Consider the following 14,865-nt stretch of genomic DNA (forward strand, 5'->3'; position numbering starts at 1 on the left):
GGACACCCCCAAAATCCCCTCCTGAGGGTGACAATGGCACAGGACACCCCCAAAATCCCCTCCTGAGGGTGACAGTGGCACAGGACAGGACTGTGCAAGGCGTGACTGTGAGGAACAGCAGTAAATTCCTGTAGGAGAAAAGAGACATTTCTGCGGAGCCTTTTTCAAATCCGTGATGGGGAAAACCCCCGATTTCTCTGATTTTCCAAGAGCTCTGTGCAGAAATGGGGCCTGGATGTGCAGCTCTAAATCCCTTGGCACTGATAAGGGCACAAACCGGGCCCCAGTGATCCCAAAAGTCCAAATGTGTCAGGACTCTTGCCCTGAGGAAGGAAAGGCACAGGGAGTTGCTCTTAGTGAAGGTTTTTGTGAGCAGAAGGGACATTTACAGAGGAATCAGAAATACTGAAATGTTTCCAAGGGTATTTAATCCCAGATGTCCTTCCCTGAGATAAAGGACAGCTTTTTGCAGCAGTTCTTTGAAAGATGGTTTTATCATCCATTTTTATGGTAACTTTTTTCTGCTCCTCTCTTCTAATAGGGAAAACACTGAAATTAATTCAAAGCTTCAGTGCTCGTTCATCATTAGTAAGGGATCAATGTTTCAGGGAAAAGATTAGAAAATAATTCAAAATCTTCCTAAAAATTACTGTCTGAAAGGAAGGATGATAATGCACTTTTTTGACCTCAGGGACAATATGTAATGATATGGAAGAATCAATAATTTTATTTACACAAATTAAATTGAAAAATAAAACCCAGAAGAAGGTAGTTTATGTCATGGCAGCCTTACTGGGAGCTGTAGTTGGTTCAGTCTCCTGAAAACCAGAGCTGGAAAAAGCCATTTCAGTCCTTCTTTGCCACCCAGGTGGGGCAGCAAGAGCTGGAGCTTCATGCACAGCCCAGAGTGACCTGAGAGCTGTGCCCAGGCTGCTCTGCTCATTTCCCTGGCACCTCCCAGCTGGTTCTTGGAACAGAAATCTGCTCAAATGCTTTCTCCCAGGTGCTGGCAGAGTTGATTGAAACCAAGTCCCACAGCAAAGGCTCAGACTGGAGCTGCAGCTGGAGAGAAGTCAGTGAAGTAAAGCTTGACTTTGTTGCTTTGGCTGGGATTCCATTTCCTTATGTTAATCTAATGTAATTAGCAAGAAACTCACCTCTGATTTAGAGCTGCTCATTGACACATCAGGCACTGGAATTAGAAGATTACTGATGCCAACGTGTCTTTGTTCTCAGAACCACCAGGGAAGACTCTCCCCCAAATCTAGGACTGGTTTGCAGACTGGGCAAGCCCCAACTGGTAAATGTTGGCATAATGTAAAACTCTGCCTGCTGGTTTTATTTGCAATCAAATCTCTTTCCTTTCTCATTTTGTCAGGCCACAACTGCAGAGGGTTGGAATCCTTTTTAGCATGTTAACACTTCCTTGACAAACATCCTGCTGTTCTGTCCCTGCCCTCTTGCAATGCAGGATCTCTTTCTTGAGGGAGAGAAAAGAAAAGAATCTCCAAACTCGAGGATTTGAGTTTGCACTTGTGTTTGGTGATCTGCAGTCACTGAGGGCAGATCTGCAGCCTTTTAACCCTAATCTCTAGGGCAGCAATTCTGTGCCCTAGTTCCTGTGGGCTCGTATTTATCACTTTTTCTTTTTCCAGGAGTATAAGATGCAGCTTCTTTCTGTAAGAAAACCTTTGGTTGCTTACCCTAAGAGCAAAGATCTGGGCAGAAATCCCCCCAGGGTAACAAAACCCTTCCCCAGGGAAAGCATCCTTGAACTAGTTTGAACTGAGAGCTCCCAGTTTCACAGTGCCTGTGGCTGGAAGATGTAAATGTTCCAAGGGCTGTGGCAGGATTAAAGATTTTCTTGTCTCAGCCTCTCATAGAAGGGTGCAGACTCTTGTCCTCCCCTCCCTGCTTCCATAACTGGAGTCAATGAAAACATTCTAGGGTGGTAGGGGGGGAAAAAAACAGACCTAGGATGGAAAACAGAAAAATAAGAGCTTCTCTGGGCTTTTCCAGTTCTTTGCCCAGTTTGCAGATTTGTCTGTGTCCCTTCCAGACAGTGACCCAAGAAAATGGTCTCAACTTTTGCCTCAGTTATAGTTCTGGTTTGGAACTGGGCTCTGACTCAAGGACATCAAACTCCTTTCAGAGAACTCTTTCTGGGTACTTGGTCACTATTTCTCTCAGCTCTCGTCTCTGGGAGAATTTTGCTGCAGGTTCAGTTCATTGCAGTTCAGTTTTTTTCCACCACCTGAGTATTATTTTTCTTTTCCAGCTATTTTCTATAAGGTTTGTTTGTAATTACTGTCTCCTCCAGAGCCTGCACTGCAGCATTTCCAAGCTCAGTGTGAGAACAGTGTAGACTTAGTGAAACTGCATTTCTGATATGTGATCGTGCTGCAAATCCCCAATCCTTGCAGATAACCCAAGAGCTGGGGAAGAGGGAGAGGCAGCAATACCCTCTCCTCCTGCAGCTGAAGATCCCCCCACTCCACAGCCACTTTAATGGAGCTGAATGCTTCCAGGGGAGAGTGATGTCTTGTCCCACACAGAAATGGCAAAGCTGAGGCACCATTTCCACAAATAGATGCTAATTGTGGTTGTTTTAATTGATGAGAGGACAGCTGTACAGAAGTATTTCCTACCTTCAGCCTCACTGCTCTCAGGATACCCAACCCTGTCCTTCCCTACTGCCTTTACTTCTTGGTTTGGAGGGGGAAAAGCAGGTACAGGCTGAGGGCTGGGCCCCCAAGAGCTGTAAAGGCACAGGCACATCTGCAGAGGAGTGGAGAGCCCACCCCTGTCTGGGTTTTGGTGGGTCAGGAAGGAGTTAAATGACAGCAGAGGGAGAGGCTGTGCTATTGTTCAGGCATCCCTGGGTCCAGGGTGGCTGATCTCTATTCCCGGATCTGCCTCTGGCTTCCTGCACGACCTTGGACCGCTCCCTTACCTTTTCTTTTCCTTAGCTCCCAAACTACAACATGGAAATCCTTCTCTTCCTGTGGTGCCTCGTTCCCTGCGGGATTCAGGGGGGCTGAGGTTCTCTGGTGGGAGATGAGGGGAGCACAGGAACGCGTTTCCACTCAGAAAGATTTAAGGAGAAGGCAGCAATTTTTGGGGCATGTTTCTGTTCGTTCAGTTCCAGCACGGGTTGTGCATATTTTGGTGATTTTGAGGGGTTTTTAGCAGCAAACTTGTGGTGAAAAGCAAATGTTGGTGCAGCTGCCCAGAGCGCGGCCAGCTGCAAGGAGCCTGTTCTTCACTAGATGGTGCTTTGATCAAAGATTTGGATAACCGCAGTTCTTTCTGCACAGAATTTCCTAATTTTTCTTCCCCAGTCTCCATTCCTGCCCCTCTTTTCTGTTCTTTAACACCACGGGGGACACTTAATGATGCTGGATATCGAACAAGGCTAATCTGTGGTACTGCAGGCTCCAAGCACCCACCGGCCCGCCGGGCTCCCGGGCTTTGGGGTTTGAAGTGTGGATCAGCGCTGCTGGGCTGTGGCAGAGAATTGAATTCTTTCCGTGTTTTCTATTCCCATAAGGAAAAGGCTTCAAAGAGCAGGTCCCCTCCCCCTCTCTGCTGGTGAAGGGCATTTAGGGAAGCTGGGAAAGAAATCCAGCCCTGACAGACGCATTTATTTAACAAACCACTGCCTTTCCCTACCTTAGCAGAAAACTGGGTGTTTTTTAAAAAGGAGATTGCTGCTTTTATATCCATCTTTGTATTCAGGAGATGGTTACCTAGCCAAGGTCATTGCTGCTGCATGCCTGGATCGAGCAGCGAGCCATCCTCCTCTTCGTGAACCAGCACTGCTTTCAGGGGGGCTCCCCCAAGGAAAAAATAGGAATTGGGCTTGGATTTGGGCAGCACAAGGTCCCAGGCTGCTGCCGGGCAGAGAGAGCCACAGGAACAGCGTCCCCCTTTCCAACGGCAGCAGAGGGGATGAATGAAGCTGTAATCAAACATTTCCTGTGCAGACATGCACGGGGCTGGGCTGGGCTGTGACAGCCTGTTCCAATCCGGCACACACGGGGAGAACCAGCGGCTGGGGCCCCGCCACGTCTCCCTGGGGCTGTCGCCTCCCTGGGGACGGTCCCTGCAGCCCGCTGTCGCCAGTACCTCGGTGCCAGGCTGCTGTGCCAGTGCCCGCGGGCATCCCGGCGCTGCCGGCGGCTCCCATCGCGCACAGCTCCTTCCGCGCGCGGCTTGGGGAACATCAATGAATGGGCTGGGGCTGGGGCTGGGGTTTGGTGGCCGCTCTGACCCCACAGCCACGCTCGCAGTCACAGCCCGAGACCTCGCTCCTGTCCCCGGCACCGCACCGGCCGCTGCTGCCAGCGCCAAGGTCGCGGTTCGATCCCCGGATGGGCCACTCACGTCCGAGTCGGGCTCGGTGATCCCTATGGGTCCCTCCCAGCTCGGAATATCCTGGGATTCTGTGCCTGCAGAATTCTGTGTGTGCCCGCAGCACCCCGCTCCTCACATGCAGGATGTTGTGCTCGTAGCAGCGATGTCCCCACAGCAGGGACACAGCGATGCGGGACTGCAGTGGGACACACAACTCCTCTGAGGACCAGGAGCTGACACGATTTCTGTGTCATTCCCCGGGTAGTGTCCCACTGCATATGCATTTGTTCCTCATTATTAAGAAATTGATGCTGACTAAACCCTGACCCTGATGACACAGAAATTCGCCCGGAACTGCGGGGTTCGGACTGATAGGGAGAGCGAGAAGGGGGGACAGGGCATTTCCTCACACCCCTTCCATCTGGAGAGCAAACCCCTCTCCCGGTCCCTCCTGCCTGACAGGGAAAGGGTTTGGTGACCCAGGAATTGCATCACTGGCGCATGCAGGTTTTGGGTTTTTTTCCCCTCCTGAAATGTGCTTGTTTTATTGTTTTCCTCCGATGGAATTTGCCAGCGTGTCCCAAATTACGTGGTTCCGAGATGTAAAAGCAACATACCTGTGTGGGGGAGAGAATGAGTGGTTTTAACTGTGCAAGCTGGCTCTTCCTTCCCTCCTCCCTTCTCCCCACATCCCCATGTGCTATGGAGCCAGCTGCTCCCGGAATAGTTTGGGAATGAAATGTCACCATTTGAAACTGGTGAGTCACACTTTTGGGAGGAGGGGAGGAGAGAATCTGAAATCTTGCCGTGTGGCAGAGCGTCTCCTGGTGAGTACAGAGAGATTTTTAAAACCATAGACTCCCTGATGATGGAGTTGAGGGGCTTTGAACAGAGGCTGCTGGGTGTGTCCACGCTGCTTTTTTCTTTTTTTTTTCAGGAGGATCTCGAAATCTTCTGCAAACTTGAATTTTCTTCCCCAACATGCCCACTGCAGCTGGATGCTGGTGCCTCCTCCAGCAGCACCGGGTTGTATCCGCCTGACAACACACCTCCAGTAACTCTGTTAATTAAGTCTCCCGCACTGCTGCGAGGTGTGTAATTACAGCGAGACCCGACTTAAGCATCCACTCGAGGGACTAACAAAAAGAATTCTTTACCAGAGCTGGGAGGAACAGAACTTTACTGAATAAATTTTTAAAAATATATTTTAGGGGAAGTTTATTAAACAAGGGAGGGTAATTATTTTGGTTTTTCTTTCTCCCAAAATAAGGATGATGCCCTTAATATACTGAGCATTAACATAATCAGCTTTTCTTTTCCTACCAAAAGCATACTTGCGAAATTCTGCCTTTTAATAGAGATTACTATAAAAAAAGTGTCAATTAGTGCAAATGGTGGCAATGATCTTGCAAAATGAACTGCTGTTGATCAGAAGCTCAGCAGTTTTCCCTCTCTGCCCAAGCCCAGTGACAGATTATTTTAGTGGAAGGGCAGCATTCAGGATTGTGGTTTTAGGGTGCTACAAGCACCCATTTTCAGCACTCCAGCTGGCAGCCTGGCCTTGCAGGTACCAAGAACGGTGTGTCTGGAGGTAGCTGTAGCACTAATGGTGCCTCCCAAGGAGTGAAGCAGTTCCAGGAGGGTGGATTTCAGCTCTTGCTGCCCCAGCTCACTGTCAAGAGTTCCCAGTGCTGCCCCAAGGTGGCGGCTGGGCTGTGGATCCCCACACACAGCCCAGGGTATTAATCCAACCCAGCAATCATTTCGGGTTCTGTTGCTATTCCGAGCACTGCGGTGACACGTAGAGATGTGCCACCCATCCTGCAGCCCCAGTGATCTCCAGCTGAAGGACAGGGAGAGGCTGGCAACAGGAATATCAGAAATAGCCCCCAGAGGGGCTGTCAACCCTCAGGTCCCACCTTCAGTGGCATTCTGAGTTCATGCTGTGAGTAAAACTCCCAAATTGCTCACCAAGCTTGCAGCAAACTTGGTGAGGATTTTGCAGGCAAAAGGCCCTGGAGGGTTTGATGCCATCTCTGCTTTATTTGGAAGACTGAGCTCAGAATAAGATTTTATGAAGTGTGCATTTCTATCTCAAATTCTAGATAGCTTTAACTAGAAACCCACATCCTCCATTGTCACTGGATTTGACAGAAAACCCTGGCTGCAGAAATTTGCTGCAGAGCCTCAGATTTTCTTTAATACAAAATAAAACAACCTCAGAGACAGCCTTGAAAAGTCATATCTGGGTGCTATTCCACGTGCATTTTCTCAGCAGAAGAGCCTGTTTATTTTCTTAAGTGTATCACTGTTGCCCTGTTTCCTTAACTCAGACTGTCACAGTGATTTTTGCACTGCAGGGCTCCACAGAGTCCAACCAGCAATGCTGCAGGAGATGAAAGTTGCAGCAGCAATGCAGAAGGAGCCAGGTCAGAAAAGGGAACCCCTCTGGGTACCTGCTGCACCCTTGGGTGTGAACTTGGAGCTATTCCAAACCAGTAACTTCTAAGAGATGGGAATGGCAGTGGATTATCAATTCTGAGGCATAATGACAGCATTTTAGTGCTTGGTATTGTCTTACCTCTGTTGTTCTAGCATAGGTGTCTGCCTGCTAGGTTTAGCTCCCCAGATTCCTGATGGGGATTCCCTTTAGCCTGCAGCTTCCTGCAGATAACTCCCATGATAATGCTGGGAATGATCAATGTGAATACTCCCTATGGAAAAGCAGCTTGTTTCTCGGAATGAGGTTATTGTCCTTTCAAATTGAGTAACAAAAGACAAATTTACTGAGTATACAACTCACTGGAGTACTGCATCTTTCAGAGATATGTGATGATTTCTTTAAAACTTGGTGTATTTTTGCCCAAGTCAAAGGATTTTGTCTCATCAGCTACAGTGGGATTTCCCAAAGGGCCTGAGACAACACATCCTCAGCCTCTTGGACCTTGGCTGAACTGATACATAATGTGTGGAAGTCCTCCCAACAGGAACAAGCAACCCTAGAAGGCCAAGATTACCACTGATCTGGTTTGGGGGAAAAAAAAAAGAAAAAGACAACTGAAATGACGTTGGACATTCATTAGCAGAGCATTGTCAGAACACAATAGAAGAACAGACAAAAGCCAGTCCAGATTCTGTGGTATTTCCTAAAGGGCTCCCTCTGGCACACGGCTATTCCCTGCCAATCCTTCTGTATTGTTTTTGATAATGAATAGAAGCTGAACAGATGATTGTTGTATTGTCCACTAAGTGATTCATTTACATTAAATAGTGCTCCAAAAGTAGGCTTTGGGTGGACTTTTTTAGTCACTTCAGTTATTTATTTATACAGTTTAATTACTGTCTTTTAACTCTCCACTGTAATAATTATTTCCTGATTGCTTCAGCTAAATTACTCCTCTGAAGTCAGTGGTCCAACAAGCCCTGACATGAGAAGCAGCATCCATGCATTTCCAAAGGAGCTTAATTTTGAATGGCCACCTCCAGGGGAGTGCTCCTGGTTTGGGAAGGTGCTGAGATTCTTGAGCACCTGCAGGTCCCTGGTGTCCCTGGTGCCTGGCACTGAATGAAACAGGAACTTTGCTGCATAAACCATCTCAGTTCCATGAATTTCCATGTTAACCTCTCAACTCCTGCTATATCTTCACGGAGGTTCTTGATTAACCCAGGCCTTCCATTGCAATTTCAGACTTGTCTTACAGAGGTCAAAAGCTTTGGTTTGGTTTGGCTTGCAAATGTGACAGATGTTATGTGCTCGAGAACATATTGTTGGAGGAGAACTTCAGTGTGAGAACATATTTAGCCCCAAATCCACATCCAGGGCTGCATGACCACTAATTTGGATGTACTAATGGGTGGGCGAGAATGACATGTCCTGAAGGGCTCTTTGATGGCTTAAGAATTTGAGAAAATCAACACTCCAGGCCTTTTCATCTCCAGTTCTCTGAGAAGCTGCATGACTTTGTTGAGTGGCTGCAGTTACATCTCAAATTCCCTGCTTTTGCAATCATTCTCTCCTCCCTATTCCATGTTCAAGGCAGAGAATCAGCGATGCAGAGAGAGGAAGGGAACAGTCCCAACAGTGTTGAGTTGTCCATGTCATGTGGCCCCAGTTTAAACCTCCCAGGGCAGAGCAAGACATCCTTTGCAGGCTGGCATTTCCTCAGTCCCCTCTCCTTCCATTTGGGAAAAACAAACTTTGCCAGCCCTGTGCCAAGATCCCAAAGAGAGAACAGAAGTTTGTTTTGAAGAGTTTAGATGCCTGTACCTGCCAAAATGAGGCAAGATTGACTTTTTGCAACTAGTTTCCTACCAACTCCTCAGCCAAATGAACACAGAAGACAAGAACATTCCAGTCCCACTGTAGCCTTCCAGCTCCTTGCCATTCCCTACTGCTCTGGCTACAGAAACTGGGCAGAAGCTGCTGTGTGACTACCTAAGCTGTAAGTTTCTGTTTGTGTCACATATTTGTTACCCAGCTTCAGAAACTGCCTTTACCTGGCCAGTGATAAAGCCAACTACCCATCCTCAGGATGTGCCTGAGCTTCAGCCTTCATCTGGGTTACATGGCGTCACCACCAACCCAGGTGAGACTCAGCAGACACAGAAATAAAACCCTCCCTCCCTCTGCATAAACCCCCAAAGCAGTGCCAGGGTTTCCCCTGCTGGCTCCCTGCAGTGTTGCTCTCCCGTGTTCCTCCTCTCCCAGGGGCCAGTGGCTCTGTGCTCAGTGGCAGCCAGGAATCCAACACTGCATTAGCAGCTCCATAATAGCTGTGCTCAGTGGAACCCAGCTCCCCTCATTAATCCAGAAAATGAGAGTTGTTTTTGTACATTTGAGGAGCTAATTATTTAAGTGCTGGGAATTAAGGCTCATCAGATGCTGGTGACTGAGTTTAGCTTTGCATCCCTGGGGATGGAAGGAGACCAAGGGAAGCTGGTTTTGCACAGGTGAGCAGTACAGCAACTCACCAGCTGGGAACAGATCCCTGCCTACCTGATGCATAAAAGGCCCTCTCTTTGTACATCTCTGTTCTTCCAGACATCATCCAATGACTCAGAGAAGTTGTGGATGCCCAGAGAAGTTTGAATGCCCCATCCCAGACGTGTTCAAGGCCAGGTTGGTTGGGGCTTGGAGCCACCTGGTCTAGTGGAATGTGTCTGTGACCACAGCATGCAGCTGGAACTCGATTATCTTCAAAATCTCTTCCAACCAAAACCATTCTATGATCCCGTGATTCTTCCCATTCAAACAGATTTTTTAAATCACCACTGATCAAATAATTCTATATATAAGATTTCATTTTTTCCTACTAGTAAAAGGTGTGCCCCACTTGAGGTTGACCTAACCTTTATATTTTGCAATAAATCAATATGGCCTTGTCTCAGGTGGGTTTTTAGAAAAGAAATGAGCTCACACCATTTTTTCTCCTATAATCAGTTGTCCTTCAGCCTTGCCTTTGACCACCATACACACAGAAAAGTTTAGACAGAAATGCTGCTCCCTGACCTAACAAGGGACCTTCCAGTGCCTTGGGAAACAGGAGATGAACTGGGTGAAAACCCCCCTCATCTGTGAGAAACCACAGATGAGGCCAGATCTGCTGTTCTAAACAAAGTTTTTACAACAGAATGACTTGCAACAGTAGATGGGTGCTTTTGACATTCTTCCCAGAAAGTGAAAGAAAATCTATTGATGCTATTGCCAATAACTATAGGCTAAGGAACAGGGACTTGGTTCCTGGATGTCAGTGGATGGATCCCCCCTTCATTACAAGCAGCTTGCCAAGAACAAATGTTTCATTTTTTATGGAGATAGCCAATGTCCTGTGTTGTCTTCAGAGACTGAGGGAGTGAACTGCTCTGTGTGTTCACTTGAAGCCAGATGTTAAAGTATTGTCTGGATGTAATTGCCTTGACAAATAGCAGGAGTGACATTTTAGCTCCATTCAAGTCAGTGGCAAAATTCCTGTTGAGTTCAGCTGGGGCCAAGATTTCACCCTCTGACAGCGCTGACGGGAACTCTAACGAGTGATCTGCAGAAAAATAAGCAGAGGCATTGTGTTTTTCTAGGACTATTTTCAATCCACAGCCCATGAATCCTTGGAGTCTTGTGCACTGCTTTGAACAGGTCTGCAAAAGATCTCAAAGACAAGGAATTTTGGTGTCAGTACCTTTAAATTTGCTATACAGGGGGCCATGATTCCAAGGGAGAATGGCCAGAGTTGATTACCAAGTCCAAAGTCAGCTTTATCCACTGAAATCCACCTATCTGTGCAGCCCTTGGACTGACAATCATCTTTCTGGCAGGATCTGCTCAGCTGAACCAATCCTTTATCATGGAATGTTGTGGATTCAAGAAGACAACTCTGTGTCCTGTGCTAAGACCGAGCCACGTGGAAATCTCTGCTCTGGCACCTACCAGGTGCCATTGCCAATGGATTGGGATGAAAACAAGGCTTTCTAGAGAAGCTGGCACAGCTGGGACTTTACAACCTATTTGGTTTTGTAGCAAGGTCAGTACTCCATCCCCAAGATAAATGGCAGGTACCAGTGTTTCCCTACAAACCTTCAGGTGTCTGAGGTAACTCAGCTGAACTTCACAGGGATTCAGAAGCAATGAGCTTCAGGCAGAATCACACAATGGATTCTGCCTGTGGTATCTCCAGAGCTTTTAGCCCTGCAGCCAGACACTCAACCTCATCTGCTTTAAAGCCTGTGGATTAAGCAATGGCAGTTCTACTTGCATGGAAGTTTACAATGCTTGGATGACAAAAGACTTGAGCTCAGGGGGAAAAAAATCCTGAAGATTAAAATTAGGGTAATTTTAAAGAGGTATAAGTGTTCTTTTTGGGCTTTAAAATATTTTTCTGTTTGTGTTTTGGTAAGCAGAGTAGTTCTGTAAGTTCTTTCCTTTTAGAATGTGGAAGAACTTGTATTTTTTTTAGAGTGCCTGAAAAAATGCAGGAGAGGGACTGAGGAATCCTCACATATTCTGTACTGGTTATTAGCATGGAGAGCCCTTGTGCTTGCAGGAGCAAAGCTCCTGGACATCCCCCTTCAAATCCACTTGTGGAGCCAGGGGCTTCAGCCTCTTGCAGGTCCAAACTTAGGCCAGCTCCACTTGTAATCCAGGGTTATGGGAGGAATCCTACCCAAATCCTTGATGCTGCTCCCACACTTGAACAAAGGGAAAGGTTCCTGTTTACCTGAGAAAGAAATTGGACGTTTTAAGAGATATCATGGCAAAGCATGCCCAAGTGATGAGGTAACAGCTGATTCATGGCTATCCAGAGGAGCCCAGAAGTGCCACCTTGGGATGACATGGATAGAAGAGGCAGTTACTTTGCTTTTCCATGTGAAGAATGCTGCTTCTCCCCAGCTGAGCTATCATGGAACGCAGATGACTCTCTGGAGGAAGACTTTGCTGCACATTTGCAGTGTGTTTTAGCTACTATCAACATTTATATTCCACTGGCATTTGAGGGTAAGCACTAATTAGCATAATCATCAATGCTTTAAAATTAAAAATTCTTCCATGAGACACAGGAGAGAATGAAACTATTTCCTTCCCCAGAGGCAAATCCTTTCCCAAGCTATCTGCTGCACCAAAAGGTTTTTTTCTAGAAACATTCCCAAGCTATGCCCAAGAGTAAATTAAACTACAGCAAACTTGTAAACTTATGTGTGTGTGTGTGTGTGTGTATGTGTGTATGTGCAGCAAGCAGGCCCTGATTTAACAATTACTACCTGAGAAAATGCTGTCACTGTTTTCCACTCCCATTTTGTTTTGGCTGCTGCTCTGTGCTGTTGTGTCGCCTTTACTGTGTGGGCTGCAACAAGCAAGAAGTGTTTGTAGAGATGGAAGTTTTTATACTTCATAGGAAAGATTCTGGTGTCTTCACAGGACAGAAAGCAAAGGGTTTAACGATGTGTAGAGTTTTGCCTCAAGCCCCCCAAATCAGGAGCTGGCCTCAAAAAAAATCTCCAAAGCCACTGTTTTCTACACCATTCCAAAGCAGATTTTTACTCTGGTTCCAATTTACCACAAGAAGCCCAGGTTGAATTTCTAGCATAAATAAACCCCTTTTATGGAGGATAAGGTGCCAAGGGAAGCCTGGGGGAGCTTTAAGTTTGAAAGGCAACATCTACACTTTGGAAATATCCCTTAAGAGTTGATCTTTAAATTTCTACATTGCTGCCTTTGGGAAGTGACAGTGGCTCTCACCAGGTGTGCTCCAGGACAGGTGTCCTTCATGTGGGTCCTTTGTGGCTCAGAGGACGCCCCTCACATCCTCAGCAGGGTCAGAGACCTCCAGGACAGGAGTAGGCAACTGTGCTAATTGTTCTGGAAGTGGCCAGAGAGAGAAAGATGAGTATTTTCTCAAAGGTTGTCTCTTTGAAACAGAAGAACTAAAGATGTGTTTCTTAAAGCAATTGTGTTTAAACTCACAATTCTTGTTATTTCTGCATAAGACAGCACACCCTAAAGGGAGTAAACACAGGGACTCTGCAAGACAGAGTGGCGCAGAAATCTCCGTGAAATTTTCAGAGTCTGCAGGACATTGAACATATGTATTGTCTCTTTGGTATCCTGTTTTTTCAGCGAGATGGACTTAAATTTCATTGGCAGAAACTCTCTCTTTTATCTTTATCTCCTGTTTTGATGTGGTAGCCATGGAGAAAAGCCCCAGATTAGTAACAGTAGGTTGGTGCAGAATAAGAATAACTTTCTGCTTGTATCTAGACTGTAGCAATACAGGAGGCTTTGTTTAATTGGAAATATTCAGAGAATAATTATTAGACGCTGTTAGGACACTAATCACCCATCCTGTTCCCTTCTACACACCTTGAGCTGGCAATCCTTAACTTCCTTTTTTTCTGAGGGTGGTTTTCTCAGGGGAGGGGCTGGCTCTCTCTGACTCCTGCTTTTGAAAACCCTGGAAGTTGGGTTAACACTGGAAGGACGTGCAGCACCAATTCCTGTTCCCATTCCAAGGAGCTGTAGGCTGCACTGTGATGACTTAATAGGTCTAATGATTACACAGGGTCAAAGAAAGGGTACAGCCTCCCTCCACATTCCACTCATAATCTTCTGAAACATCCAGTGCAATTTGTGTACACAGCGGGATAATCGGGTCCTCTCCTGGCTCTTGGCACCTTTATTTTTCCACGTGTGGGGCAATTCCAGGTTTATCACTTGGAGTATAATCCCCAGACTGTGAAGAGGGATTTCTGGGAGAGGCTAATAAGTAGTGTGAGCCAGGAGAAGCAACAATTACAGGTGTCCCACGCAGAGGGACAGTATGTCCTGCTGCTGCCTCAGCCTGGGGGCACAAACCCAGCTCTTTGCTCAGCCCTACTTTGCCACCAAACCTTCTAGCTACATACAGATCATAAACTAAGCTTCCTACTACTTACCCTGCTTTCTTTTTAAACCAGCAGCACCTCTGGAGAAAACGGAAAGTCCTCAGGTGATTGTCACAGATTTTTGTATTTATTTCTCGCAAGCTGCAGCAGCAGGTCAGGAAACTGGACACTATGTGGAAACCGGCAAGGTGACGATTTCAAGGTTACAGCTCCCGAGGAATGCGATTAGCACGCACTGAAAAATGGGATTGGTGAAATAATGTGGTGGCACTTCGCCACTTATTTCCTTGTTGCACAGTGTTTGCAGTGATTGTCTAAGAAGGCTCTGCAAAGCCTCTGCTCTCTCTCTTGAGAAACCACGGAATAATTCCCGTGCTTTCCCTCCCGCCTCACTCCATTATGTAACCCTATAGCGTGTGTGGCATACAATCTGAAAACTATGTACAGATTCCATCATTTTTCACTGTCCTCCCATTTCCTTGTATAGGAAAAAGCTGAAATAACACCAGTTCTGGTGTTACACCGCTTCTGTTTCTTCCCTATGGAACACCAGGATGCAGGCTGGCGGTATGGAGGGACCATATATGGTCCTGGGAGCCTGTCGGAGCGCGGCGCGGAGCCTCTCCCGGGAACCCGGCGATCGCTCTCCCCTCATGAGACCCCTCTCCCCTCAGGAAACCACTGAGGGAACAGCGAGAGCCGCACCAGCGGATGTGACAGCAGCGCAGGCTGCTCTGGACGGGGCCGCCCCCTCAAAGACACAGCCAATCCGCTCTTCGCTTGCAGTATAACTGACGTTCATCCTAACCAATCACACCGCCGCTCCCACCACATAGACCCCACCCTTTATCTCCGTTGGTCAGATAAGCTGTTAATCGTCCGGGATGTCCCGCCTTTTTCCGGCGGGGGAAATGCTAGGTAGGAAGGGTGGAGGGGGAGACAAGAAAGGAAAATGAACCAATGAGCCGCTAGAGATGAGTAGATTGACAGGTAACCGGACCAATCGTCGCGCTCCTTCCCGCCGCCGCTCCCTCCCTCGCGGGCGGCGGGGCAGAGGGGGCGCTCCTCCCGCACCTTCCCCGTTGGTCTATCCCACTCCGGGCCGGGCGGGCTGGGTTGAGTGAGCGGCTCGGACCATTG

General features: G+C 47.4%; 2 long non-coding RNA genes across 3 annotated transcripts; both read right to left on the reverse strand.

Moving 5' to 3' along the window:
- Positions 1–701: 701 nt before the first annotated feature.
- LOC132335528 (uncharacterized) lies at positions 702–1,292 on the reverse strand. Its single transcript, XR_009488677.1, has 2 exons — positions 1,158–1,292; positions 702–1,062 (listed from the first exon to the last, which is right to left on the reverse strand). It is a non-coding gene; the product is annotated as an uncharacterized LOC132335528 (long non-coding RNA).
- A 4,280-nt stretch (positions 1,293–5,572) lies between these two features.
- LOC132335382 (uncharacterized) lies at positions 5,573–14,437 on the reverse strand. 2 transcript variants are annotated; one of them, XR_009488652.1, is made up of 3 exons: positions 13,777–14,437; positions 12,584–12,703; positions 5,573–10,391 (listed from the first exon to the last, which is right to left on the reverse strand). It is a non-coding gene; the product is annotated as an uncharacterized LOC132335382 (long non-coding RNA). The 2 variants fall into 2 exon arrangements; XR_009488653.1 differs by having other exon boundaries at positions 5,573–11,564.
- Between the last annotated feature and the right edge of the window lie 428 nt (positions 14,438–14,865).

The sequence above is a fragment of the Haemorhous mexicanus genome, chromosome 17, assembly GCF_027477595.1.
Source record: "Haemorhous mexicanus isolate bHaeMex1 chromosome 17, bHaeMex1.pri, whole genome shotgun sequence".
Classification (NCBI taxonomy): domain Eukaryota; kingdom Metazoa; phylum Chordata; class Aves; order Passeriformes; family Fringillidae; genus Haemorhous; species Haemorhous mexicanus.